Source organism: Capricornis sumatraensis, chromosome 14, assembly GCF_032405125.1.
Source record: "Capricornis sumatraensis isolate serow.1 chromosome 14, serow.2, whole genome shotgun sequence".
NCBI classification, from domain to species: Eukaryota; Metazoa; Chordata; class Mammalia; order Artiodactyla; family Bovidae; genus Capricornis; species Capricornis sumatraensis.
Genome location: NC_091082.1, coordinates 61869860 through 61896422, shown reverse-complemented (window position 1 = coordinate 61896422; position 26563 = coordinate 61869860). Strand labels below are relative to the sequence as shown.

Here is a 26563-nt window from a genome sequence, read left to right as displayed (position 1 = left end):
GGCGTTGCCTCTATCAGAAGCTTTCTTCTGTGTACCTTGCAACAGAAACCTAGAACTTGGGGATATCATGAAGGGAACACAGACCTAGGGTTCCAGATATCTGCTCAATGTGAACGGGAAAAGGAAAGATGATAGTGGGGGTGGTACAGGATTGGAGGGGGATTTGTAGACTCTGGGAGAGGATGGACTTTCATGGACATGTGCTTCTAGAATCTGATATGAACCTGAGTGGATACACGTTGGAGACCCACGTGTTAAGAGTTATCCCTGGGAAGATAGTTGTGAAGAAATTGTCAGGAAATATCATATGACATCCCTTATATGTGGAATCTAAAAAGAAATGATACAAATGAGCTTACTGGCAAAACAGAAAGAGACTCACAGACTTAGAACACGAACTCATGGTTGCTGGGGGGACGGGGTGGTTGGGGACTTTAGGAAAGTCATGCACACAGAGCTATATTTAGAGTGGATAACCAATGGGAACCTATTGTATAGCACATGGAACTCTGCTCAATGTTATGTGCCAGACTGGATGGGAGGGGGATTTAGGGGAGAATAAGTGAGTGAAGTTGCTCAGTCAAGTCTGACTCTTTGAAACCCCATGGACTGTAGCTCCCAGGTTCCTCCATTCATAGGATTTTCCAGGCAAGAATACTGGAGTGGCTTGCCATTTCCTTCTCCAGGGGATCTTTCCAATCCAGGGATCAAACCTGGGTCTACTGCACTGCAGGTAGACCCTTTATTGTCTGAGCTACCAGGGGAGAAGGGATACATGTATATGTATGGCTGAGTCCCTTTGCTGTTCACCTAAACTATCACAACACTTAGTTGGATGTACTCCAATAAAAATGTTTTTGGTGTTAAAAAACAAACAAAAATAAAATTTTAAAAAAATTTTTAAAATGAGAAATTATCAGGAATAAAGAGATCCTCCAGCTGACATAAATAGGAAGGACATCTAAAATGAGAATGGATAAATGTATAGATATATGACTTATTTATTTTGTTGTATAGCAAGAAAATAATAGGACATTATAAAGCAAATCTACTCCAGTAAAAATTAATTACAAGAAATAAATAGACACTCATAGAAAACCAACTGCTATCCTCCATGATATATTATTCTGTGTTCAGTTATTGCCTCAACTTTCTCCAGTTACTGATAAAAAAAACAAAGGCACAGTGTTGTCCATGATTCAAAACCTTACCATTCCTGTAATTTCTTTATTCTTTCTGGGGACATCTCCTATGTGAGTGTGTGTGTGTGTGTGTTTGTGTTTGCTTAGTCAGTCATGTCTGACTCTATGCAACCCCATGGACGGTAGACAGCCAAGCTCCTCTGTCCATGGAATTCTCCAGGCAAGAACACTGGAGTGGGTGCCATTTCCTTCTCCAGGGGATCTTCCTGACCCAAGGATCAAACCTTGGTCTCCTGCATTGCAGGCTGATTCTTTCCTGTCTGAACCACCATGTAGGACCCCACCCCCCCGGCCCCTCCCGGGGCAGCTCTTACCTCCTTTAGTATTTCTGTGACTGTTCAGTGGGGTCAATACACACAAAGGGGAACAAACTCAGTATACAGTGAACTATTGGAATGACGAGCTCTTGGAGGGCTCTCACTGCTGGCACAGGCCATGACCTTGGGTGTGGGTTTCTTTTATGCGTCTACCAATCAAAGCATAAGTCACAGTTGCTTGCCTTTGTGTGTGCTTCACTTCAAAGGCAAAGTCCTCATTTCTGCAAGATGTATTCCCCACTGCCAACAAGGTTGAAACTGGTTTCACCCTTTCATGCCTGCCATGGGTGGATAGTATTCCTTATAGCTATAATTGAGTGGTGGGCAGACTTCCAAATTTCTTTTAGTAAAATGCTAAAAAAGCAAAAACATTTAACATGGATTTATTATTTTCATACTGCATTCCAGAATTATATCATTTTGGGTAGTTGGTCACATAAAAATTAGCTGATAATTCCCATTACAATTCCAGTCCCTCCCTATCAGAAAAAGTCAAGGACAGCTCTTCTGGTTATCAGAATGTTCAAAAGTATAACAAGTATGTTACGTATTACATGTAACTCAGAGTCGGCTCTCCCTATCCTCAGTTCATCATCCTCAGATTCAACCAACTACATATGATGTAGACCAAATTCAATCACTGTTAAAAAAAATCCTCATAGAAGTGAATCTGAGCAGTTCAACCACATGTTGTTCAAGATTCACCTGTTATATAGACAGGTGCAGAGAGGCTGATATGATTTACAGAGGCTTAACAGTATCACTGTCTGCTGTCTGTTGCCTAGAGAACTAGAAAAAACTTCGGTTTAATTCAGACCTTATCTTAAGTTTGAAAAGCAGTGGAAGTGATGGTCAAGGCTAAAGGCCTGAGAACAAAGGCACCACTTGTGTTTGTCCTAGAGTTTCAAGATTTAGGAACCAGAAGCTCCAGTATTCATGGCCAAGGAGAGAGGGGGAGCAGTAGCCCTTGTTTCATCAGGCCCCCACAGGTAAGACAATGCCCTCCCACACTGGTGAGGGCTGATCTCTTGACTCACTCTACTAATTCCAATGCTAATCTCCTCCAGGAATTCCCTTGCAGATTCCCCCAGAATGAATGATTGACCCGAGAACTGGGCATCTCATCTTACAGTGAAGTTGACACATAAATTTAATCCTCACAGTATGTCTAAACAAAATGCAACCAAATAACGTTTCCCTGCTAAGGATTCAGAGGCTACGATTGCTTATTCTGGGGCAGAAGGGGATATGGGGCTGGGATTATAGCCTTAGGCAGAGCTTTGATTTCCCCCTACAATGAATATAATGAGGCACACATTGTTTATGGGACTTTTAGTAAGATCCAGTGATATATTGCTTGTTGAGGGCTTGACCCTGAAGTTGTTGAGCAACAGCCCCTTATTATGTAAGAACTTAATAAGGTTTTTGTTTTTTTTTAAATCTTCTTCCTTATAATGAACAGCATTACTCTTCATCCCTTGAACTTACCCTCTATTGCTGACAACAGTGAGGAAACCAAACCCCAGGGACTGAAACTGGCCTCACATATTTCATGCCATCACCAATGAATCAGGATTCACCCGAGTTATTCCAGTAGCCAGTGCAGAGAGTCTGGGGGTGGGAGAGCATAGAGACTGGATTCATCTTCAGTGATAAACATTCTGAGCCTCAGGTCTCCCAGGCCTCCTGCTGGTAGATCAGACCCAGAGCATAGAATTCAATTTTGTAATCAGGACTCTATACTTTAGAACTTTCAATAAGTCCTGCTTTCCTAGATCTTTTCTTGTGGTCCAGGGGGTATGACTCCATGCTGCCAAAGCAGGGGGCACAGACTCAATCCCTGGTCAGGGAACTAGATCCCAAGTCCTGCAACTAAGTGTTTGTATGCCACAACTAAAAGATCTTCACACTTCTCAGGTGGCACAGTGGCCAAGAATCCGCTTGCCAATGCAGGAGACCCAGAAGTGAGTTTGATTCCTGGGTTGGTAAGAACCCTTGGAGAAGGAAATGGCAACCCATTCCAGTATTCTTACCTGGAAAATTCCATGGACAAAGGAGCCTGGTAGGCTATAGTTCATGGGGTGCAAAGAGTCGGACCTGACTGAGCACACACGCACACATACACAGGGTCACAAGATCCCAAGAGGGCAACGAAGACCAGGCACAGCCAAGTAATTAAATAAATACATGTTAAAAAATTTTACTGTCCTGTTAATGCCATTTGTGTATAAATCCTTGCACAGAGATTTATATACACAATTTCTCTAAAGGTTATTGAGGTAATGTAGTATTTTTAATGCATGTGGGTAATTTAAAAACGTTTTACTGCTTTGAAGCCACAAAAAGACAAATGAGATTTTAAAACTGATTTTGACTGTAAATGAACAAGATTTGCTTCTTAAAAAAAATATGTATGCCAATAAAGTTTTGAGCCAGAAGTCTTCCAAGTATATTTTTAAAATATATTATTATATTTTAGAGCACTTTTAGGTTTACAATATGGAATAGATTGTACAGAAAGGTTTGTGAAATGAAAAGATCTCCTGCCATTTCAATAAAGAAGCAATGTTGCAGCCACCAATGATTTCTGGCCCAAATGTGAATGAGGGCTCCCAAACCTCCAATCCAGCAGATGTCGCCACTCCCCAGGGTGATTGCTGAGGAGCTGGAGGAATGCAAGCAGCAGCCATCTGCCATATCTGCCACCCCTTAAGGTGAAGGAACTCCGGGAATTGATGATGGACAGGGAGGCCTGGCGTGCTGCGATTCATGGGGTCGCAAAGAGTCGGACAGTACTGAGCGACTGAACTGAAGTGAACTGAACTGAAGGTGAAGCAGGAAACAGGATTCGGCCCCAGAAAGCTTAGGTGCTTATAGTGAGCCCAGAGGCTTCCATCTTCCCATACATACAATGCTAAATTCCTTAACTTTGAAGAGGAAAATTTAAAACAACATCCAGCTAGAAAGAACCTCATGCCTATTCTGCTTCTGTAACTCAGCTTGCTCCTTGCAGTCTTTTAAGTTACATAGTTTCTGGCCCGCCCAACCACCCCATGGGGAATAGAAATTTACTACAATGCTAGGAGCTGAAATTTACCTCACTCCCCTTTGTCCTACTTTTGCAATTACCCAGCCCCTATAATCCTGCCTAACCCTTGTTTGTGTGAAGGTCAGCCACCGCCTCCTCCCCCCCCCTCCCATTCCCCGCTGTGTCCTAACGGCTGTTCCCGCTCGTGGGAAACCCCTAGTTTAGCCTATTAATAGTCAGCACTGCTCACTAAAGTCTGATGTCACGCACTGCCTATGAAAACTTTGTAACCCCTTTGTTCAGGGCTCAGAGCTGGAAGTGTTAACTCCTCTGGGCCCCCCAGCGTAATAAACCCGAGTTCTCCAGCTCTCGGTATGGTGCTTGGGTTCTGGAAGGTCCTACTTCTGCAACAACTTGATACCTGATTTTTGTTTTTTTAACCTCACAATAATCTTTGATGTTCAGACTGCCTGCTCTCTCTGTTACAAACTTGTATATTACAAACTTGTATATAGCCTCCCCCCGCACCTCACCCCCCGCCCACTCCCCACCCTCCCCCAAGAGTTTCTCAGAGCTACTGAAACAATGTTTGTTTGTGTAAAGGTCAGGCTGTTTCTGGCACGTGGGAAACCCCTGCTGCTGCTGCTGCTGCTAAGTCTCTTCAGTTGTGTCCGACTCTGTGCGACCCCCATAGACGGCAGCCCACCAGGCTCCTCCGTCCCTGGGATTCTATAGACAAGAATACTGGAGTGGGTTGTCATTTCCTCTCCAATGTATGAAAGTGAACTCAGTCGTGTCTGACTCTCAGTGACCTCATGGACTGCAGCCTACCAGGCTCCTCCGTCCATGGGATTTTCCAGGCAAGAGTACTGGAGTGGGGTGCCAGTGGGAAACCCCTAGTTTAGCCTATTAACAATCAGCACTGCCCACTAAGAGGAGGACACGACTGAACGACTTCATTTTCACTTTCATGCATTGGAGAAGGAAACGGCAACCCACTCCAGTGTTCTTGCCTGGAGAATCCCAGGGAATGGGAAGCCTGGTGGGCTGCCGTCTATGGGGTCGCTCAGAGTTGGACACGACTGAAGCGACTTAGCAGCAGCAGCAGCAGCAGCAACTGCCCACTAAAGTCTGATGCCATGCACTGCCTATAAAAACTTTGTAACCCCTTTGATCAGGGCTCAGAGCTATAAGTGTTAACTCTTCTGGAGAACCTAAGTTCTCCAGCTCTCTGGGTGTGGTGCTTGGGTTCTGGAAAGTGAAATCGCTCAGTCGTGTCCGACTCTTTGTGACCCCATGGACTGTAGCCTATCAGGCTCCTCCATCCATGGGATTTTCCTGGCAAGAGTGCTAGAGTGGATTGCCATTTCCTTCTCCAGGGGATCTTCCTGACCCAGGAATCGAACCCCGGTCTCCCACATTGCAGGCAGACGCTTTACCGTCTGAGCCAATTTTACCCAGGCTTCTTATTTTACCCATGGACTGTAGCCCTCCAGGTTCCTTTGTCCTTTTAATTCTCTAGGCAAGAATACTGGAGTGGGTTGCCATTTTCTTCTCTGGGGTATCTTCCTAACCCAGGGATCAAACTCAGTTCTCCCTCATTGCAGGCGGATTCTTTACCGTCTGAGCCACCATGGAAGCCCAGGCTTGGGTCATAAGTATTCCCACCACTAATGTTTTAGTTGACAGTTTCCATCTAATTCCTAGAACTCAGGTGAGTGGGAACAGGATGCTGTGGGTTGGGAAAAGGTCTTGGAAGAGCATGTCATATGACAAAAAATGCACAACCTCAGACATGAGAAATATGTTTTATTTGGTTAGTTTACAGAAGATTAGAACTGTTCAGAAATTTAAGAGGGAGCCTGAGTACCTAAGATCATTTGCTGAAAAAACATTCAGAAAACATCAAATGATTACTGCCTATGATTAAAATAATACATCTCAAATTAATGATTTTCACACATTTTAAAATTATTTTTTCATTTTTCTACTTTTATTTTCTTACTTATTTTGTCTGTACTGATACTGTACTTACTTATTTTTTCTTCCTTGCCGAGCACAGCTTTTCTCTTGTTCTGGCAAGCAGGTGCTTCTCTCTAGTTGGAGTGCATTGGCTTTATTTTGATCGCTTCTCTCAATGCAGAACATGGGCTCCAGGGCATGTGGGCTTCAGTAGTCAGGGCTCCCAGGCTCTAGCTGAGTGCTCAGTAATTGTGGGTCATGTGTTTAGTTCCTCCACAGCATGTGGGATCTTTCCAGACCAGGGATTCAACCTATGTCCCTTGCACTGGCAGGTGGATTCTTAGCCACTGGACCACTGGGGAAGTTCCTTTTCATGCTTTTTTATGTATGGAAAGAGGCAAGAGTCTGGGCTTATTGAAGTCATCTATATGATATGCATCTTAACCTCCACAGGACACCATCTGCTTTTCGCCTCCTTGAATTTCCCTCGGAGCATACTATCTAGGGGGGAGGGTGGCTGCAGTAGATAATGGCCTTTTGGCTGCAACAGCCTTTGTTTACTGAAATGGCAACTGAAATATTTGTCCACAAGGAAAAGCTTAGGAGAAGACCACAAGTGAAACTGAGAGAGAATGTCTATTGAGTCCCCTATAGATGAACCTGTTCACTGGGTTACAGAAGTGAAGCAGGGAAAACATTCTTTGTTTGATCACAATTTTTTCAGGCTCATGGACCTTCTTCTAGAATTATCTGAGAGCTTCCTTGTAAAAATCAGTTTGAACAAGAACTCTCAGTTCAGCAAGAAATCCTACTCTTGATATCTGATCACTCTAAGAATCTGATCAAAATTCCTGACTGCCCACTATTAATATCTGGTCCAGATGGGCTGACCTCAGCAAAACATCTATTAGGTTGGTTCAGCCAATATCCTTTGCAGACCTGATGTCTCCTCTTAGGAATCTACCAGCCAGGAAATACACTGCTTCTTAATGGTGAGTCCCTACCACCTGTATCTGTTGAATTTTGATGACACGAAGTGCTAGGGTATCCTTGTCTCTATTGTCATCGTCCTAAGTAATATTTGATGTCATCTCTTACACCTGTGTCTGTCTCTGATTTTCCTTGGACAAAACACCTTCAGCTGATTACTGCTCAGGCAAGAAGTGTTCTTCCATGTATCTCCCAGATTCTGAAATTCCAAGAATGACTCACCTGGAGTCTGGCCACTTTTGTAGCTTCCATATTGGCCCTCGAGGTTTTTTTTTTTTTCTTTCTTTCTTTCAGAAAATTAGTTTCAACTTGCCACTTTAAAACAATATTCTTTTTGATCTCATGGTAACTGTGATCCCATAGGAACATCCCCAGCTTAGATTCTGAAGTTTTCACACTTCCACTAATGTCAGGTGAAGTCTCACAATCAGCCCTTTCCATCATTTAGGTTGCCTGACAATTGGAGGGGTATTTCTCATCCCTTCAGCTCATTTTTCACTACTTGGAAATGGGCAGATTCCTTTACTTGGCAAAGACCTTGGTTCACCAGCTTAAGAATGGGAGAAATAGTAGTGATATTTACATTTTAGTAGAGAATAAAAAGTGCCTATACCATTGCTCACCCAGTTTGTCTTCAAAAAACAGAGATGTTTATGATTAACATTATTGCCAGTATAACCCTATTGAAGGTCATTAATGAAAGGGATTGATGACCTAGGATTTAAAATGTCTATCGAATAAAATAAAGTTTAAGGCTACTTCATGTAAAGGCCACTTATACCCATGGGAGGAATGTGGTGAAAGAGATCGTCTGCAAAGTGACCAAGTGAGAGGCCCTTTCAAAGAGTCTTCACCTTTGTTGCTAGTGGTATAAAAGAATTGTATGTGCATCAAGTAAGAGGGGTTGGAGAAAGGCATAGAAATTTCTTGAAGATAAGACAGGGTCTTCCTTTATGTGTCATCCTAAACTTCAAAAAGAACTTCTTTGTGATGCAGCCCAAATTGGAAGTAATCCCTGAAAGTGGTAGAATATTACATAGCAAATAGAGCTGAATTTAGTGTAGGAAAGGTGTTGGTATTTATGAAGAGAAAATAGACATTTATTCCTATGCCTAATGACATCACATTGTTCAGAATCTGTATCGAACTCAGCTAAGACGTAGGAAACAGTTATTATCTAAATACAATTGGTAAGGGGCAAATAGGATTATGGTTTGGCTTCCAAGACCCCTTGAAAATGGCTGGGACTATTTCTAGAAAGTGTTCTTAGTGAGAAAATAATCTTAAAGAAAACCTCTCCTGGTAGCACCTTCCCCAGGATGACAGGGTTATTTGAGACTGACCCACATTTTTTTCTTCCCTGACTTCAAGTTCCCAAAGAGCTCACAGGGCCCAACTTTGGTGCTTCTAAGTGTTGGAAATGTCTGGTCCCATGACTCACACCTCACCTTTTTTTCACATTCTTAGACTTAGTCTTTTCATGCTGTGTGCTGTGCTGATCTCAAATTTCTGGGAAGAAACACCATCTAGGGAAACACTGTCTGTGCTGAGACATTCTGTTTTATTTGCTAAATGTCACCCAGAAAACGTGTTTAATCTCCCCCCTTCATTAAAAAACAACAACACACATTTGTTTTATACTGTTGCAATCATTCACATGGTCCCTTTCGGAATGCCCAGCTCCAAGCTGTCCTGACCCACTCTTCCTTCTTTACAGAGATTTTGACCTGTCCACCTTAAGAGAAGGCTTGGCTTAAGACTAGAAGATCAACCAAGCTCCAGAAGCTCTTTCCTTGCTGCCTGAAGAGTATCACAGTCTCCTGTGTTTCCTACATAATACCGAGTGACAAGTCGGTACAGGGAACCCTGTATTTTGTTTCCTTTGGGACATCCCACTGCTTACATGAGGCTGTTTTCATTCAGGAACATTTGATAATTCTGATGTGGCCAAAGTCCCCCCAACAATGAAACTTTCAACTTTGGAATTTTTCTGTCCAGGGTCAAAACCCAATAACTTCTTTTTTTGATCATATTCAGGAATATAACTATGAATATTGATAGAATTCAAACGATATTTGTGCAGTGAATCAATGAGTCCTTAATTCCCCTGCCATCTTTCTGCTTCCTGCATGTATATCAGATTCAGTTAACCAGGGAAAAAATGAAGATTCAGTCAGAATCAATTCAATGGTCACTCTACAATCTAATCAAGTATCCCTTTATGATTGAGTTAGTAGTGGGATAGAGGGGTGATGGGAATAGGAAAGCCTATAAAAATCTCAAGAACTGGAAAAGAAGTGCAGAATTTTCTGGCTCTGGAGATACTGCTAGGTTTTCACAGGGTCTGAGGTCTGAGCAGCCCACCAGCCACATCAGAGGAGTAAGTTTCCAACCTCATATAAGGACACCCTCCCCCGCCCCATTTTTTTTATTTTTAAACCACGGTTAGCTAATTTTGAAGAGTGGCATGTATCTCTGGATGTCAGGGAGTTTTTAAAAAATTACTTCTTTCAGATGACCACGGTTTCAGGTATTGTTTTGCCTCTCAGTGTAGTTTTGCCTGAATCCCAAACATTTTAATTTGTGCTTTGCCTGATATCACTTTTAAATGTCCTGACTAATTAGATATTTTAAATGAAAACCATCTGTTTGTGTTTTATTTATTAAAATTTAAAATGATTCTTGTACATAAATATAATTCAAGTTAGGTGTATAACCTTCATTTTTCATCAATAACTTTAACGGCGATAACTGAAGATAGAGGCTGTGTTGATCCACATGACCCTCCTCTTCCCATAGATTTAGGGCTCTAAGTCATGGAGCCCTATAAAAATTTTTCTTTTAAAAAAAAACAATAAAAATAAATATAAATAAAATAAGTAAAAATTGGAGTGAGCTTTCAGGGTCTTCAGTACTCACTTCCAGATTAAGCAAAGCAAATTTCCAAATTAAGCAAAGCAAATTTCCAAATTAAGCAAAGCAGTGGATGGACCTGAATGGGCTAGTTGTTGCCTTTTTCCTCATCTGTACTTGTGAGATGCTTGTTCTAAATCCAGAAGGGAAAGAGGTATCACTTTGTGCCTCCTGAGCCCACAGTATAATATGGGCTAAGTGCTTCACTTCCACCTTTGCAAGAGCAGTGACCTTGGCCCTGAGTGGATTCCTTGGAAGGGTAGGGACATAGCCTAAGGTGTGCTCATTCTTGGCTGGAAATGGTTGCCCTGTTCCCTGGCAGGTTCCACACAATTCCTTTTGGAACAGAGTCAGGATGAGTATGTGGAGTGTTAGGGAAATAAAATAGAAGTAGTCTTGTTCAGACTTCAGAGGCAAAAGAGCAGAGCAGGCCTCTGACTTTGCTTCTAACCTACCTGGGCACTGCCCTGACTGGGAGTGACTGCCTGCTGTGATTGCAAGACTTGCAGCACTATAAATCATCGAAAAATCAAGAGAGTTCCAGAAAAACATCTACTTCTGCTTTATTGACTATGCCAAAGTCTTTGACTGTGTGGATCACAACAAACTGTGGAAAATTCTTCAAGAGATGGGAACACCAGACCACCTTACCTGCCTCCTGAGAAATCTGTATGCAGTTCAAGAAGCAATAGTTAGAACTGGACATGGAACAGCAGACTGGTTCCAAATCAGGAAAGGAGTACATCAAGGTTGTATATTGTCACCCTGCTCATTTAACTTATATGCAGACTATACCATGTGAAATGCCAGGCTGGATAAAGCACAAGCTGGAATCAAGATTGCTGGGAGAAATATCAATAACCTCAGATATGCAGATGACACCACCCTTATGGCAGAAAGTGAAGAGCTAAAGAGCCTCTTGATGAAAGTGAAAGAGGAGAGTGAAAAAGTTGGCTTAAAGCTCAACATTCAAATAACTAAGACCATGGCATCTGGTCCCATCACTCCATGACAAATAGATGGAGAAACAGTGGAAACAGTGAGAGACTTTTTTGGGGGGGCTCCAAGATCACTGCAAATGGTGACTGCAGCCGTGAAATTAAAAGATGCTTGCTCCTTGGAAGAAAAGCTCTGACCAACCTAGATAGCATATTAAAAAGCAGAGACATTACTTTGCCAACAAAGGCCCATGTGGTCAAAACTATGGTTTTTCCTAGTCATGTATAGATGTGAGAGTTGGACTATAGAAAGAAAGCTGAGCACTGAAGAATTTATCCTTTCGAGCTGTGGAGAAGACTCTTCAGAGTCCCTTGGACTGCAAGGAGATCCACCCAGTCAATCCTAAAGGAAATCAGTCCTGAATATTCATTGGAAGGTCTGATGCTGAAGCTGAATCTCCAGTCTTTTACCACCTGATGCAAACAACTGATTCATTGAAAAAGACCCTGATCCTGGGAAAGATTGAAGGCAGGAAGAAAAGGTGATGACAGAGAATGAGATGGTTGGATGGCATCACCAACTCAATGGACATGAGTTTGAGCAAGCTTCAGGAGTTGGTGATGGACAGGGCAGACTGGCATGCTGCAATCCATGGGGTCACAAAGAGTCAGACACGACTGAGTGACTGAACTGAACTGGAGGGGGCCTGGCCAACCAAGCCCCAGGCTTAACAACATTTCAAGTTTTACAAGACAAACAGCATTAACAGGAAACCAGACTTACAGTTTGATGATGATTCTGTCCTGGGATTATAAGCAGGAAACTTGAACCGCAATTTTGATGTCTCACCCATGGAGCTAATGCTCTGCCTGTGACCTTTTCCCAACTGGGACTCCAGATGTGCTGTGACAGGGGACTTCCCGGCGCTGAGTAAGTCTGGATGTTGGTCAAAACCCAATTTGGTAATGTATCCTCTGCTGTTTCTATTTCTCTTTTCTTTTAATGTTAGTATATTGAAAGTAAGCTAGATAATTCTCTAATAAATATTTGTATCATTTATTTGTATATAATGAGTGGTTTATTGTGTTAACAAATTGTTTGAATATGAGATGAGAGTGAAAAGATTTGGCAACACACAGAGCCCATCCAGACTCCTGGACCTGGCAGGAACAAGCCTGCTGAGGGGTGAGGCCTCAACCATTTCCGCTTTGGAGTTTCTACCCACAGAGCTCTTCTCACCTCTCTTCAGGAAAGCCTTCGATAGGAGATGCATTGAGACCCTGAAGGTCATGCTGCAAGCCTGATCCTTTGTATACCTGCCTCTAGGGAACCTGATGGACATGCCACATGTGGGGCCTCTACAGACAGTACTGGAAGCACTTGATGACCTGCTTGCCCAGAAGGTTCACTCCAGGTGAGTCTTATGTGAATAACCTGGTAGAATCCTGGGTGTCCCAGAGGAGACAGCTGGGGTGAGGGAATGTGGATGGGAAGGGATGGACCACCATAATCTGAGGATGGCAGTGAAGAAGCCTAGAGGCCTTGGATCACTAACAGAAATATCTTCTGGAAGCCGAAAGAACATTCCCTACCTTTCCCAGTCCTGCTTAGAGTTACTAGAAGTGGAGAATCAGAGAGAAGAGGGGAAAGGGAGATGGAAGAAAGGGAGTCAGAGAGGGAAGAGGACAAGGCAGCCTGTGAAGTCAGGAATCTGAATTACAGCAGAGGAGGGCAGTGTGTAGCTAGATTCTATGCTGTAGCTTCTTTCTGGGTGGATTTTAATGCATCCCCACCAATCTTCTTTTTCCCTAATAGGAGGTACAAACTATGGGTGCTAGATTTGTGGGACTTTGGCCCTAACTTCTGGGGCATGTGGGCTGGAGCCAGGACTCCCAGGTGCATAAGTCAGGAAGAGGACCAGTGGCTGAGTTCAAGTCGATGGCAAAGCAGCATGTGGCTCCGCTGAGGATTTTCATAGACCTTTCCCTGAAAAAAGGACCCTGAACAACTTCCTCACCTACCTTCTCAGGTGGGTGGAGCAGAGAAAAGCTTCCATACCCTTGTGCTGTAAGAAGCTGAAGATCTTTGCAATACCATGGAAAATATCACTAAGGCCCTGAATATGATGCAGCTGGACTGTATCCAGGAGGTGAATATGAATTGCAGCTGGCATCTGTCCACCCTGGCCATGTTTGCCCCTTTCCTGGGCCAGGTGAGTAATTTACAGAGGTTCCATCTCTTCCGCATCCACATGTCTGTCTGTGAGAAGCAGGAGCAGTGTTACTTTGTCCAAATTACCTCTCAGTTCCTGAGGCTGGGCCACCTCCGGGATCTCCATCTGGAGTCTCCCTCCTTCCTTGAAGTCTGCCTGGACCAGTTGCTCAGGTGAGAGTGGACCACTGCCTGGGTAACACTGAACATAACATTAGAATATCAAAGGCACTGTGTCCTGAAGTGTGGTGCCCCATGACCACACAAATCAAGATTGGGGGCTAACCTGATACAGTAGCTCTTGAAAGGGACACCCTGCTAGGGAGGTATAGGTTATTGACTGAAATGTTTGGATTTGGCACTAGAAGGTTGATAATTTTTTCCTTCAGTAGAGGTGTCTATGTCAAATATCGAAAATACAAGGACTTTTACATGTGGAAAACACATCAGACCAGAGCATTTCTGAGGAAAAACCTGTGATCACCACAGGTTTGTCACCACAATGAGGATGTCTTAATTGGTCTGTCTGTAAAAGATTGACTTGTGCTATAGACGAGGTAATTAATATAAGGGAAAAGCATGATTTGGGAGATGATGTTAATCAAGCTGAGACAAAAGGGTAATAGAAAGTGATAGAAAATTTGTAGAGGATGCAGGGATGTAAGTGAGCCCCTCTAGACTGGCATCACATTTGATGTTGTGGGATCATGTAAGTTGCTTCTTTATACACATCTCCCCAGAGCCTCACCTGTCCAGAGAGGCAGGCATCTAGAGCCAACAGTGGAGTGAAGGAAGCCTTAGCCAAAATGATTTTTCATCCCATCACACAGCAGTAAAAACTAGGGATGTCCACACTTGACTGAGGCTGTGTCAGCCTCTCCTCTGAGCACATTCTAGTGCATTGCATTATATTCATTCATCCTCCGAAGGAAGTGGAGTTATATTGTACACTGCTTGGCAGATGAGGGAGAAAACTTTCAAGGTTCTGTGAATTGACTCAGTTATATAGTGAAGGTGACAAGACTGAGCCTAGAATGAGACTGGGCAATCAGTGTTTTGACCTTCATCAGATGGTCAGACTTAACATTTGCCCTGAACAAACCATTTGTCTAATCACCTGTAGACAGGTGGCACCCAGTTTCCAAGAACTAATTGTTTGGTTTCTCCCCAAGTGCCTAAGATGACCTTGGAAAAACCTCTGAATAAGTAACTGCTAGCTAACAGAATCAGACTTGACCCCCCTGTCCCAGTGCCCGAACATCTCTCAGCTAAAAGACCTGGATCTGAATGGCGTCTGGCTGGTCAACTTTAATCCAGAGCTCCTCCAAGTTCTGTTGGAGAAAGTTGCAGCTGCCCTCCAAGAACTGTACTTAGATCAATGTGGGAACAGGGACTCTCAGTTTGAGGCCATCCTGCTTGCCCGGAGCTGCTGCTCACATCTCAAGCCCTTCAACCTAAGTGGGACCTCCTATCCATGGCTGTCATGGAGAAGATGCTACAACACACTGCTGTGCTGCCCTGTTTAAGGCAAGAATGGTGTCCTGCCCCTCAGGAGAGTTACAGCCCTCAGGGTGTTCCTCTGGAAGGCAGACTTGCCCAGCTTCGGGCTCCAGTGATGGAGATTATGAGGAATTTAGACCAGCCCAAGACCATCAGGATTTTCCCAAGTCCCTGTCCATACCATAGTGATGACATATGCGATCATGTGGAGCCCATTATATTCAGCTGTACTAACCCCTGCCTAGGTGGTTGTCTCTATCCAAACCTTTCTCTGGGCACTTGGAAACTGGCGTCTAGGACATGGGGATTTCTTAACGTGAAAACACACCTATGGCTTCAGACATTAGTTTAATGTGAACGGGAAAAGGAAAGGTGGTGGGATATTCAGGACTTCAGAGAGACATACAGACTCGGGGAGGTGATGTGGCTTTCTGGGACATGTATTTATAGCATCAGAAAAAAGAATCTAATTTTTTAGAGCAAACTTGGGATGTACATGTGGCATCATTCCTGGGTGGATGATTGTAAAGAAATAGAAATTAAGAAATCTTTGGTGTGTATGGACTGTGCCCTTCCTGATAATGACTTGTTTTCTCTGTTCCATCTCAGAAATCTTCAGTTACTTTCAGTTACTGAAAGAAAGTGAACTGAATTGTCTACGATCTTCAAACCCCCCTATTCCCACCAGTTCTCTATTCTGTCTGGGACATCTTTGCCTCCTTACTTCTGTGATGGCTCGGTGGGTTAACTGCACACAACAAGGAAAACATACTCATTCACCATGAACCACTGGAGTGAAGACTCTTGACATGGTCCTCACTGCTGATTCAGGCCGTGAACCTGGAGACGAGCAGTTCTCATTGTTCTCCTAGTGATTCCACATAGGTCTCAGTTTCTCCTTCTGTGCTGTGACATGCCTTCACTTCACAAGTCAAGACTCTCAGTTCTGGAAGGCGTCATCCGTATGCAGATGAGCCAGGACCCCTAGTCCTTACAACCCATGCCTATCATGAGTGTGCAGTTTTGACCAGTAAAGACATCCATTTCCTTTTGTCTTAATACTAAAATCATACAGGTGCATCACTTTGTTTTAGTATTTCTAAGTCACATTATGAAATTGCATCCTTTTATATGTTAGGTCATGTCCTTGAGAGATGTACTTTATTCCCATAATACCTACTATCTCTTCCTATCAGGGAAGCCTGTTTTATCATCCACATATTAGCCCGTATTAAAAAAAAAAACAACTCCCTCTATTTACACCTTATAACTCATAGTCAACTCTCCCTACCTTTGGTTCCACATCCTGAGATTTAAGCACCTGTAGGTGGGGTAGTGCTATATTTACTATAGAAAAATGTCCACGAGGAAGAGGATCTGAGCAGTTCCATGATATGTTGGTCAAGAGTGATCTGTATATGTAGACATGTATTAGAAGGGATTATTGTGGGGATGGGTTCAAAGGGGCTACAGAGATGGAGAAGTCCCATGGTCTGCTCTCTATAAGCGAGAGAACCAGGAAATCCAGTTTTATAACTCAGGCCAGTACTCAGGGCTGAAAATGGGGGAAGCTGGTGATATAACTCCAAGAGGCTAAAGTCTTGAGGACCAGGGGACCACTCATGTAAGCCACAGAGTCTCAAGTCTCAAGAGCCAGAAGCTGCTGTGTTCATGGGGAAGAAGAGAAAGAGGGAGAAAAGATAGTATCTTGTTCCATTCAGGCCCCCAGGCATTGGATGAAGCCCCATCACATTGGTGAGGGCAGATCCCTTCACACAGTTGGTGGATTCAAATGATAATCTTTCCCAGAATCACCATCTCAGAAATGCCCAGAATCAATGTCCCATAAAATTAACTAGCACAGTGTCTGTAAACAAGGGCACCCAAATGAAGGCTCCTTGCTGTGGATTCAGGGGCTGATATTGTTGGTCTGGGGATGGAGGGGGATCTAAGCCACAGGTACAGCTTCTATTAAATGGAGGTAATAATGCACACAGGCATACGGGGATCCTGTAGGATCAATGAGATGTGCACTGAGGCCTTTGCTCCAGGTGTGGCATAGAGGAGGAGGTTCAATAAATGAGTTGTTTCCTTCTTTTCCCCTGCTAGCAGACACCCCTAGGATTCTTCATTTCTCAAGATTACCCTTTATTCCTTCAACAGAAAGGAAAGAAAAAGGACTTAGCATTTATATGAGGCCATGAATAAATCATGGGCTTCCCAGTGGCACTAATGGTAAAGAACCTACCTGCCAATGCAGGATACCTGAGATAGGTGTGATCCCTGGGTCAGGAAGATCCTCTGGAGGAGGGCATGGCAACCCACTGAAGTATTCTTCCCTGGAGAATCCCATGGACAGAGGAGCCTGGGGGGCTACAGGTAACATGCATGTATTTGTGTGGATAGAATGTTTCACATCCTTTGGAAGGATACAAAGGAGTGAAACTGCTGGGTTGTAGGATAACAGTATGTATTAAAAACACTTTTTTCTCAGCAATTTCCCCAGTTAGGCAAACATTGTCCTATAAAGGGAAGGAACAGTGTCTCTATCACCCTGTGGTCCCATAACTGACCACAGATCTTGACAAGGCAGTAAATGACTATAAATGCATGGTCCGTGGAAAAAATTATCATTAGTTTATAGTCAAATATCATTTTTCATTATAAAGTCAATGTGGGGAAAATCAACATTATATTATTAGCTGATAATAATATAAAAATACAGGATATAGAAGAAATAACACTTGACTTGACTTGTGGTCAGTATATATTTTCATGTAAATTACCTATAACCTGAAATAATGAATGAATGTTATTGTCATAGGGAATTTTCTGTTAAGAGTGGATTACATTATAAAGTCAGCCATATCACCTGTATTTTACTTTAACCTAGTATATACAGCACCAACTTCTTACTGTGTGCTGTGTGATTTTCCAAGAAAAAAAAAAATCATGAGCCCATAAATACCTTCCACCTTCCTGTACACTCTTTCTATCCCTTTCATGTGTGTCTGAATCAGTTCAGACCATTATAACAATACCATGGACTGAGGAGCTTAAACAAACAAAATTTACATCTTCCAGTTCTGGAGGTTGAAAGTCTGAGACCAGAGAGGCAGTGAGGTTGGGTTGTGGAGGGAACAAGCTTTCTAGTTTCCTCACTTGGTGTTGGGAGGGGAGCTCAAGTCTCTTCATTTGGCTCTAAGGACACCAAATGGCTCAAGGATCTCCAACTCCATGACCTCATCCAAACCTAGTTATCTCCTAAGGAAACGCCAACTTCCATCACCCTGGGGTTTGAGGCTTCAGGATATGAATTTTTGGGGGATGAGGGATGGTATACGAGAGATGGAGTAGGAGATGAGGAATAAACATTCAATTCATAGTAACACATCACCATAAAGAGAGGATAAGACCCCAGACGTTCAATTCATAGTAACACATCACCATAAAGAGAGGATAAGACCCCAGACATTCAATTCATAGTAACACATCACCATAAAGAGAGGAAAGACCCCAGACATTCAATTCATAGTAACACATCACCATAAAGAGAGGATAAGACCCCAGTGAACAAATCAGCATTCCAGTGGTCATCCTCCACTCTATGTTTGCACCACATCTACACCCAAGATGCCTGCAAACAGCCAAGGCTGTGGTGCCCCTGTGTCCGTCCACCTACGTGTGTCCAACACAAATGCTCTAACCAAGCCAGGATGCAGGTTGTGCTCTCTCCCTGCTCTCCATTCCTGTTCCTTTGTCCATTGACAAAATCATCTCCCTGCAACCATTGCAAAGATATAGAGAATATGACTCAAATCATGGAAATCTTACCAAGTAGCTCCTCTTTATTCCAAGTCCCGTGTGACCTGCCTGATTCCTCCCTGCCCATTACCAATGACCTTTACCTGTTCCCAAGTTGGCCACACACTTCATTATTATCAGTATTTGCACAGTCCACCCAGTGCTCCAACAAAATTCCCTCAACTAAAAACATTGTTCGATCAACGTTTATTCAGGTTCCTGACCTTCTCCCAGGAATGTCTGAGGGTTTTCATGTAAAATCCACTTTGAATAAGAGTTATTCAGCAAGAAACCACACTCTTGATATCAAATCATCTCCAAAATGTGATCAAAATTCCTCACTGTCCACTCTTGTTATCTGATAATGTTGGGTTCCCTTCAGCAAGAAATCTTCTAGATTGGTTCATCCAGAATCCCTCCCAGATCGGTTGTCTCCTCTTAGAAATTTCACACCCGGCAAAACCCTGCTTCTTGGTGGTGACTCCATACTTGTACCTGTTGAATTGTGAATGAAGTCCATTTTCATGACGGGGTATATTTTCCTGTATTATATAGTTTTGAATAAAATATGACTTTACCACTGATAACCTTTGTCTGTCTGATTTTCTCTGTCAAACTTCACAGCTGATTATTGCCCATGCAAGAAAGGTCCCCTGAATACCCTCCATGTTCCCATATCCTTGAATGGCCCACTTGGAGTCTGGCCACATTTAAAGCTTCCATATCAGCCCTTGCTCCCAGCACATCCCAGCACATGTCTGAAAACTGCCACACCACCACAACACCATGTGAGTCACATGGAGGTCCACCACACCGTTTGATGTGCCAGAGAGCAGGTGGCTGCAGAGCCACCATTAGTTTTAAAGAAGGCCCACCTTTGAGGTCTTGGAATCACTGCTCCTGCCCCTCCTCCAAATCTTCCCAGCTGATGTGGTGGTAAAGAACTTGCTGCCAGTGCAGGAGATATAAGATACTCAGGTTCAATCCCTTGATTGGGAAGATCCCTTAGAGGAGGAAGTGGAACCAACTCCAGCGTTCTCACCTGGAAAATTCATGGACAGAGGAGCCTGTTGGGCTACACCCCACGGGGTCACAAATAACTCGACAGCCCTGAGCATGCATGCTTGCAGGCACCTCCTCCAAACCCACAGGTTCTTTTCTTTACCAGTCCATGAATAAATGAGTATCAAACATGGAATGTCATTAGTTTGCAGAAGACAGAAGTGAATGTCAGGAGATGCTGGAGGGATCTTCAATTACCCCCATTTCACACAAGAAAAAACTTAGGCCCAGAAATATGACATGATTCCAAGTTCTGAAAACTTGGTACAGACTCTCAATGCATAATTTTTATTGAATGATGGGAGAATGGGGAAGAGAGGAAGGTTGTGATGAACACAGAAGTGACAGCTAAGCTGGAGCCAGCTAGCCTCCTCACACTGCTGCACCATCCATTCATCCCACAAACATCCACTGAACCATAGTCAAACCAACCTCTGACCTCAGAGCCTTCAGTTCAGAAGGAAAGGGATGTTAAAGAAGCACCAGCATGAGAGTGTGGTGTTGGGGGACAGGCTTACAAAAGTGGGGGCCTTGATGGCCTGTAGGTCGTAGAGAGTTCCCTGGAGGTGTGCTGAAGTAAAGGGGTGCGTGACAGCAGTAATGGGGCCATGAGGATCTAGCCAAGGAGGCCTTCTTTGATGAGGAGACATTTAGGCTGAGACTAGAATGCTGAGAGGGATCAGCCAGGTGCAGGGACAGGTTGGGAGGGAGAACAGAGTGGCTCAGACTATAGAAATGGCATGTTGGCACTGACTAGGGAAGGAGTTTGACAGGTTTGTTAAAAGGACCAGAAAGATAGTATAAGTCCAATTGAGGCTGTAACCAAAACCTCAGTGTCCTAAAGCAGCACAGGTTTATTCCCTTCCCAGTCGAGAACTGGGAAGTCCACTGGGAGCTCTGGGGGCTGTGCTCCCTCTGGAGGCTCTAGTTCAGTTCAGTCACTCAGTCGTGTCCGACTCTTTGCAGCCGCATGAATCGCAGCACGCCAGGCCTCCCTGTCCATCACCAACTTCCGGAGTTTACCCAAACTCATGTCCATCGAGTCAGTGATGCCATCCAGCCATCTCATCCTCTGTCATCCCCTTCTCCTCCTGTCCCCAACACCCCCCAGCATCAGTCTTTTCCAATGAGTCAACTCTTCGCATGAGGTGGCATTGATTTATAATTGGCTGTGGCTTAGGATCCCAGGTGGCCCAGTGGTAAAGAATCCGCCTACAATGCAGGCGACACAAGAGGCGGAGGTTTGATTCCTGTGTTGGGAATACCACTGGAATAGGAAATGGCAACCCTCTCTAGTATTCTTGCCTGGAAAATTCCATAGACAGAGGAGCCTGGTGGGCTATAGTCCATGGAGTGGCGAAGAGTCAGATGTGACTGAGCACACAGGCACATATATGGCTTAGGTTCTGATTGGCAGTAATCCAGGGAGCAGATGTAAAAGAAAATCTAAATCAGATCTCTCCATCCAGACTTTTTCTTCTTTCTTGGAAACCATCTGGGGCCTATTGGTGGTTGTAGGTGTACAGATGCTAGGAGAAGTGACGCTTAATGGAAAAATTAAAACTTGTTGACTTGCAAACCATTTGGAGCTTACTCCAAGGTTCAGTTCTGGCCAGACATTATCTTGCTCAAAGCTCACTTCATGTCCTGGACCTCAAGATCTTTGTTTGAGAAAGAAATTGTTTCTGAGGTTCCTGTGATATAGTAGGTACCCCGGGTGACTCCTGAGTCTGACTTTTCTGCTGGGTTTTGTTTATCCTATCCGTGGACTTCCACAGCCACTTGAGAAGAAGCTTGACTGCATGTGGTTTCTGAAACTCAAGACCCCAACTGACAACTGGGGGTCTTCTTACCCACTACCCACTGCCGCTGTAGGAGAACAGTTTTCTTCTCTCCCTGGTACAAATCCTCAGTCTCAGGTCAAACTGTCTGTCATCTTCCTACAGGAGAGAGGAACCTCACATCCTCCAGGGCCAGGTGGTGGGTGAGTGAAGGACTGTAGGTGGGGACAAGGGAGACCTGGAGGGCAGGGGACCCCACATCAGAGAAACTCTTTCTGCATTAATGCTGAGTGATGCCATTTAGGAAGGCGAATCAGTGCTGCTACATGTTTCTTTTACTATTTTCTCCAAGGGACATTAGGGAGTAAATTGTGATATAAAACTTGATTTTTCTTTCTGAATTATTTCATTCTGTATGACCGGCTCTAGCTCGATCCATGTCTATGCAAGTGGTACAATTTTGTTCCTTTTTAAGGCTGAGTAATATTCTATTGCATATATATACACCACATCCTCTTTAACCCCTCCTCCATTGATGGACATTTAGTTGACTTCAATGTGCTGACTATTGTAAATAATGACGCAATGAACAATGGGATGCAAGTATCATTTGGAATTACGGTTTTCTCTGAGTATATGTCCAGGATCAAAATATATGTGAAATCTAGAAAAGATAGTACAAATGGACTTACTTGCAAAGCAGAAATAGAGACATAGGTGTAGAGAACAAACATGCACAAGAAGGAAGAAAAGGGGAGAGATAAAGTGGGAGACTGGGATTGACATATACACAATACTGTGTATAAAATAGATAGCTAATGAGAACCTACTGTATAGGAAAGGGGACAAAAATGAATGTACTGTCTGTTTGTAGGATGAATATTAATTAACCTTAAAAATGTAACTAAGGGACTGCAGCACAACAGGATCCCCTGTCCTTTACTATCTCCCAGAATTTGCTCAAACTCAAGTCTATTGAGTTGGTGATGCCATCCAACCATCTCCTTCTCTGTTGCCCCCTTCCCCTCCTGCTTTCAATCTTTCCCAGCATCAGGCTCTTTTCCAGTGTGTTGGGTCTTCACATCAGGTGGCCAAAATTTTGGAGCTTCAGCTATCTTCTTGCTCAGTTGAATGGTTACATATAATCTCTAATTCAGAAAATAACACTTAGCTCAGAGCTTGGTGCAGAATAAATCCTCCATAAATTACAGGGCTATTGCTTGACATAAAGGCCACAGGCATAATCATGACAATATCGAAGGCTACACTGACAACCAGAATCTGAGGGAGAGCCTCATGTGTCAGCTATTCTCTCTGCCAAGAAGCGATGCTTGGATTACGGAAGCGAGCACTTTAAAAGCAAGCCTGGGTGTCTCAGCCAACTTGACAATTCTTTAACATTGCTTTGGCTTCAGATTCAAAGTTTTTCTTATTGGCACTTACTCCAGGGAGCAGAGGTGAAAGAAAATCTAAATCAGATTTCCCCATCCAATGACTTTCTCTTTATTCTTGGAAAACTTCTGGGGCCTGTTGGTGATTGTAGGTATAGGGATGCTCAGAGAATTCATACCTGAATTGGAAGGCTAAGTCTTGTTGACCTACAAACTCTTTAAGGCTCACTGCCAGATACCATTAAATTTCTGGCAGTTCATTTCATACCCTGGGCCTCGGGTTCTTTTTCGAAAAATAGTTTTTGAGGTTCCTGTGACACTGTAGGTGTCCTGGTTTGCTCATGAATCTGGCTTTTAAGCTGGGTTTTGTTTATTCTTGATATGGACCACTGGAGAAGAAGCTTTGGTGTACGTGGATCCTGAGACCCAGGACTCCAACTCTTACTTGGGAATGTACCCCCCACTCCCCACATCGCTCACTGCAGTTGTGGGAGAACAGAGTTCGTCTCTGCCTGATGCAAATCCCCAGCCTCAAATCAAATTGTCTGGCATCTTCCCATAGGAGACAGGAGCCCCACATCACTCAGGGCTAGGAGGGAGTTTGGTGAAGTATGACAGGTGAGTAGGGAGACCTGGAGGGCATGCTTTTGAATTAATGCCGAGTGATGTTCTTCATGAAGGTGGGTTCAGTATTGCTACATTTTTTTTCCAAGGGACATTGGAGAGGAAACTGTGAAATAAAATGTGGTATTTTGCCTCTGGCCACAAATTTTATTCTAAACATTGTGTGTGGGATATATTTGGCCACCCTTTAGCCTCTGGTTTGAGAAAACTGTTCAACACGGAACTCTAACCTGTCTCACAATGACCCTCACAATATCAGAAGAGAAAGTGTGTGTCTTTGCTGTTCTCAACCTGAGACCAACTTGGACTTGGGTCTGGTTTTGATGTTGTTGATGCTGGAATTACCTTTGTACCACCACAATTCTGGCACACAGGATATAAAATTTAAATTTCACGTGAGGCATTTACCATTAGCTCTTGAATAAGTATGCAAATGATTTTATATGAATAGGGTTTTGTTGCGGGTACTGTCTGGTACTTGATATTTCTTTTTATTTAATGTTGTAATCATCTCAAATTGAATGTGACCTAACAGACTCTTTCTTTTTCCACACCTGCTCCTTTTCTGTTCCTCCCAATTTTAGGAAGTCAGAATCAAATTCTAAGAGATTCCTAAGTCTCCTTTATTCTTCCATCTCAACTTTGGTTATAAAAGCAAAGTGTTTCTGATTCTTCCCCCAGAACATCCTCAGAGCTGTACCCAGGACCACTCAAGTGTGGTTCCCACCCCCTGCCAGGATCAGCAAAGGGTGTCCTGCTGATGTCCTGCTTCCTTATTAACCCTCCCCAAATGGTCCAGCTGCAACCAGGGGAAATAAAAGATGATGGTGTGAAAGTGCTGCACTCAATATGCCAACACATTTGGAAAACTCAGCAGTGGCCACAGGACTGGAAAAAGTCAGTTTTCATTTCAATCCCAAAGAAAGGAAATGCCAAAGAATGGTCAAACTACCACACAATTGCACTCATCTCACATGCTAGTAAAATAATGCTCAAAATTCTCCAAGCCAGGCTTCAGCAATACTTGAACCGTGAATTTCCAGATGTTCAAGCTGGTTTTAGAAAAGACAGAGGAACCAGAGATCAAATTGCCAACATCCACTGGATCATGAAAAAAGCAAGAGAGTTTCAGAAAAACATCTATTTCTGCTTTATTGACTATGCCAGAGCCTTTGATTGTGTGGATCACAAGAAACTGTAGAAAACCCTTCAAGAGATGGGAATACCAGACCACATGACCTGCCTCTTGAGAAACCTGTATCAGGTCAGGAAGCAACAGTTAAAACTGGACATGGAACAACAGACTGGTTCCAAATAGGAAAAGGAGTATGTCAAGGTTGTATATTGTCACACTGCTTATTTAACTTATATGCAGAGTACATCATGAGAAATGCTGGGCTGGAAGAAGCACAAGCTGGAATCAAGATTGCTGGGAGAAATATCAATAACCTCAGATATGCAGATGACACCACCCTTATTGCAGAAAGTGAAGAAGAACTAAAGAGCCTCTTGATGAAAGTGAAAGAGGAGAGTGAAAAAGTTGGCTTAAAGCTCAACATTCAGAAAACTAAGATCATGGCATCCGCTCCCATCACTTCATGGGAAATAGATGGGGAAACAGTGTCAGACTTTATTTTTTGGGGCTCCAAATTCACTGCAGATGGTGATTGAAACCATGAAATTAAAAGACACTTACTCCTTGGAAGGAAAGTTGTGACCAACCTAGACAGCACATTAAAAAGCAGAGACATTACTTTGCTGACAGAGATCTGTCTAGTCAAAGCTATGGTTCTTCTAGTAGTCATGTATGGATGTGAGAGGTGGATGACAAGGAAAGCTGAGCACTGAAGCACTGATGATTTTGAACTGTGGTGTTGGAGAAGACTCTTGAGAGTCCCTTGGACTACAAGGAGATCCAACCAGTCCATCCTAAAGGAAATCAGTCCTGAATATTCATTGGAAGGACTGATGCTGAAGCTGAAACTCCAATACTTTGGCCACCTGATGCAAAGAACTGACTCACTGGAAAAGACCCTGATGCTGGGAAAGATTGAGGGCAGGAGTAGAAGGCGATGACAGAGGATGAGATGTTTGGATAGCATCATTGACTTGATGAACATGAGTTTGAGCAAGCTCTGGGAGTTGGTGATGGACAGGAAAGCCTGGCTTGCTGCAGTCCATGAGGTTGCAATGAGTCAGACATGACTGAGTGACTGAACTGAGTATGCAATCTGGCACCCAGTTTCCAGGAACTAATTGCTTGGTTTCTCCCCCAGGTGCCTGAAGTCCCCCTTGGACAGCCTGTCAATAACCAAGTGCTGGCTTACAGAATCAGACTTGACCCACCTGTCCCAGAGCCCAGACATCAGTCAGCTCAAGAGCCTGGATCGGAGCCGTGTCACCATGACTGACTTTCGGCCTGAGCTCCTCCAAATTCTGCTGGAGAAAGTTGCAGCCACCTTCCAGGAACTGGACTTAGATGTGTATGAGATCACGGACTCCCAGCTGGAGGCCTTCCTGTCTGCTCTGAGACACCGCTTCCAGCTCAGTTCCATCAGCCTGTGTGGGAACCTCCTGTTCACGGCCGTCATGGAGACGCCGCTGTGACACACCGCTGTGCTGCCCTGTTTAAGGCAAGAGCGTTATCCTGCCCCTCAGGAGAGTTACAGACCTCAGGGTGTTCCCCTGGAAGCGAGACTTGCCCAGCTTCCAGCTCAGCTGTTGGAGATTCTGAGAGACTTGGGACATCCCAGGATCATCTGGATTAGCCTCAGCCTCTGTCCTCGCTGTGGTGAGGAGGTGTGCCATCACATGGAGCCCATTGTATACAGCTGTCCTG

General features: G+C 43.7%; 1 pseudogene; it reads left to right on the top strand.

The window, feature by feature from the left end:
• The first annotated feature begins 12460 nt into the window (after positions 1-12460).
• LOC138090279 (PRAME family member 12-like) lies at positions 12461-26331 on the top strand (annotated as a pseudogene).
• Positions 26332-26563: the final 232 nt, after the last annotated feature.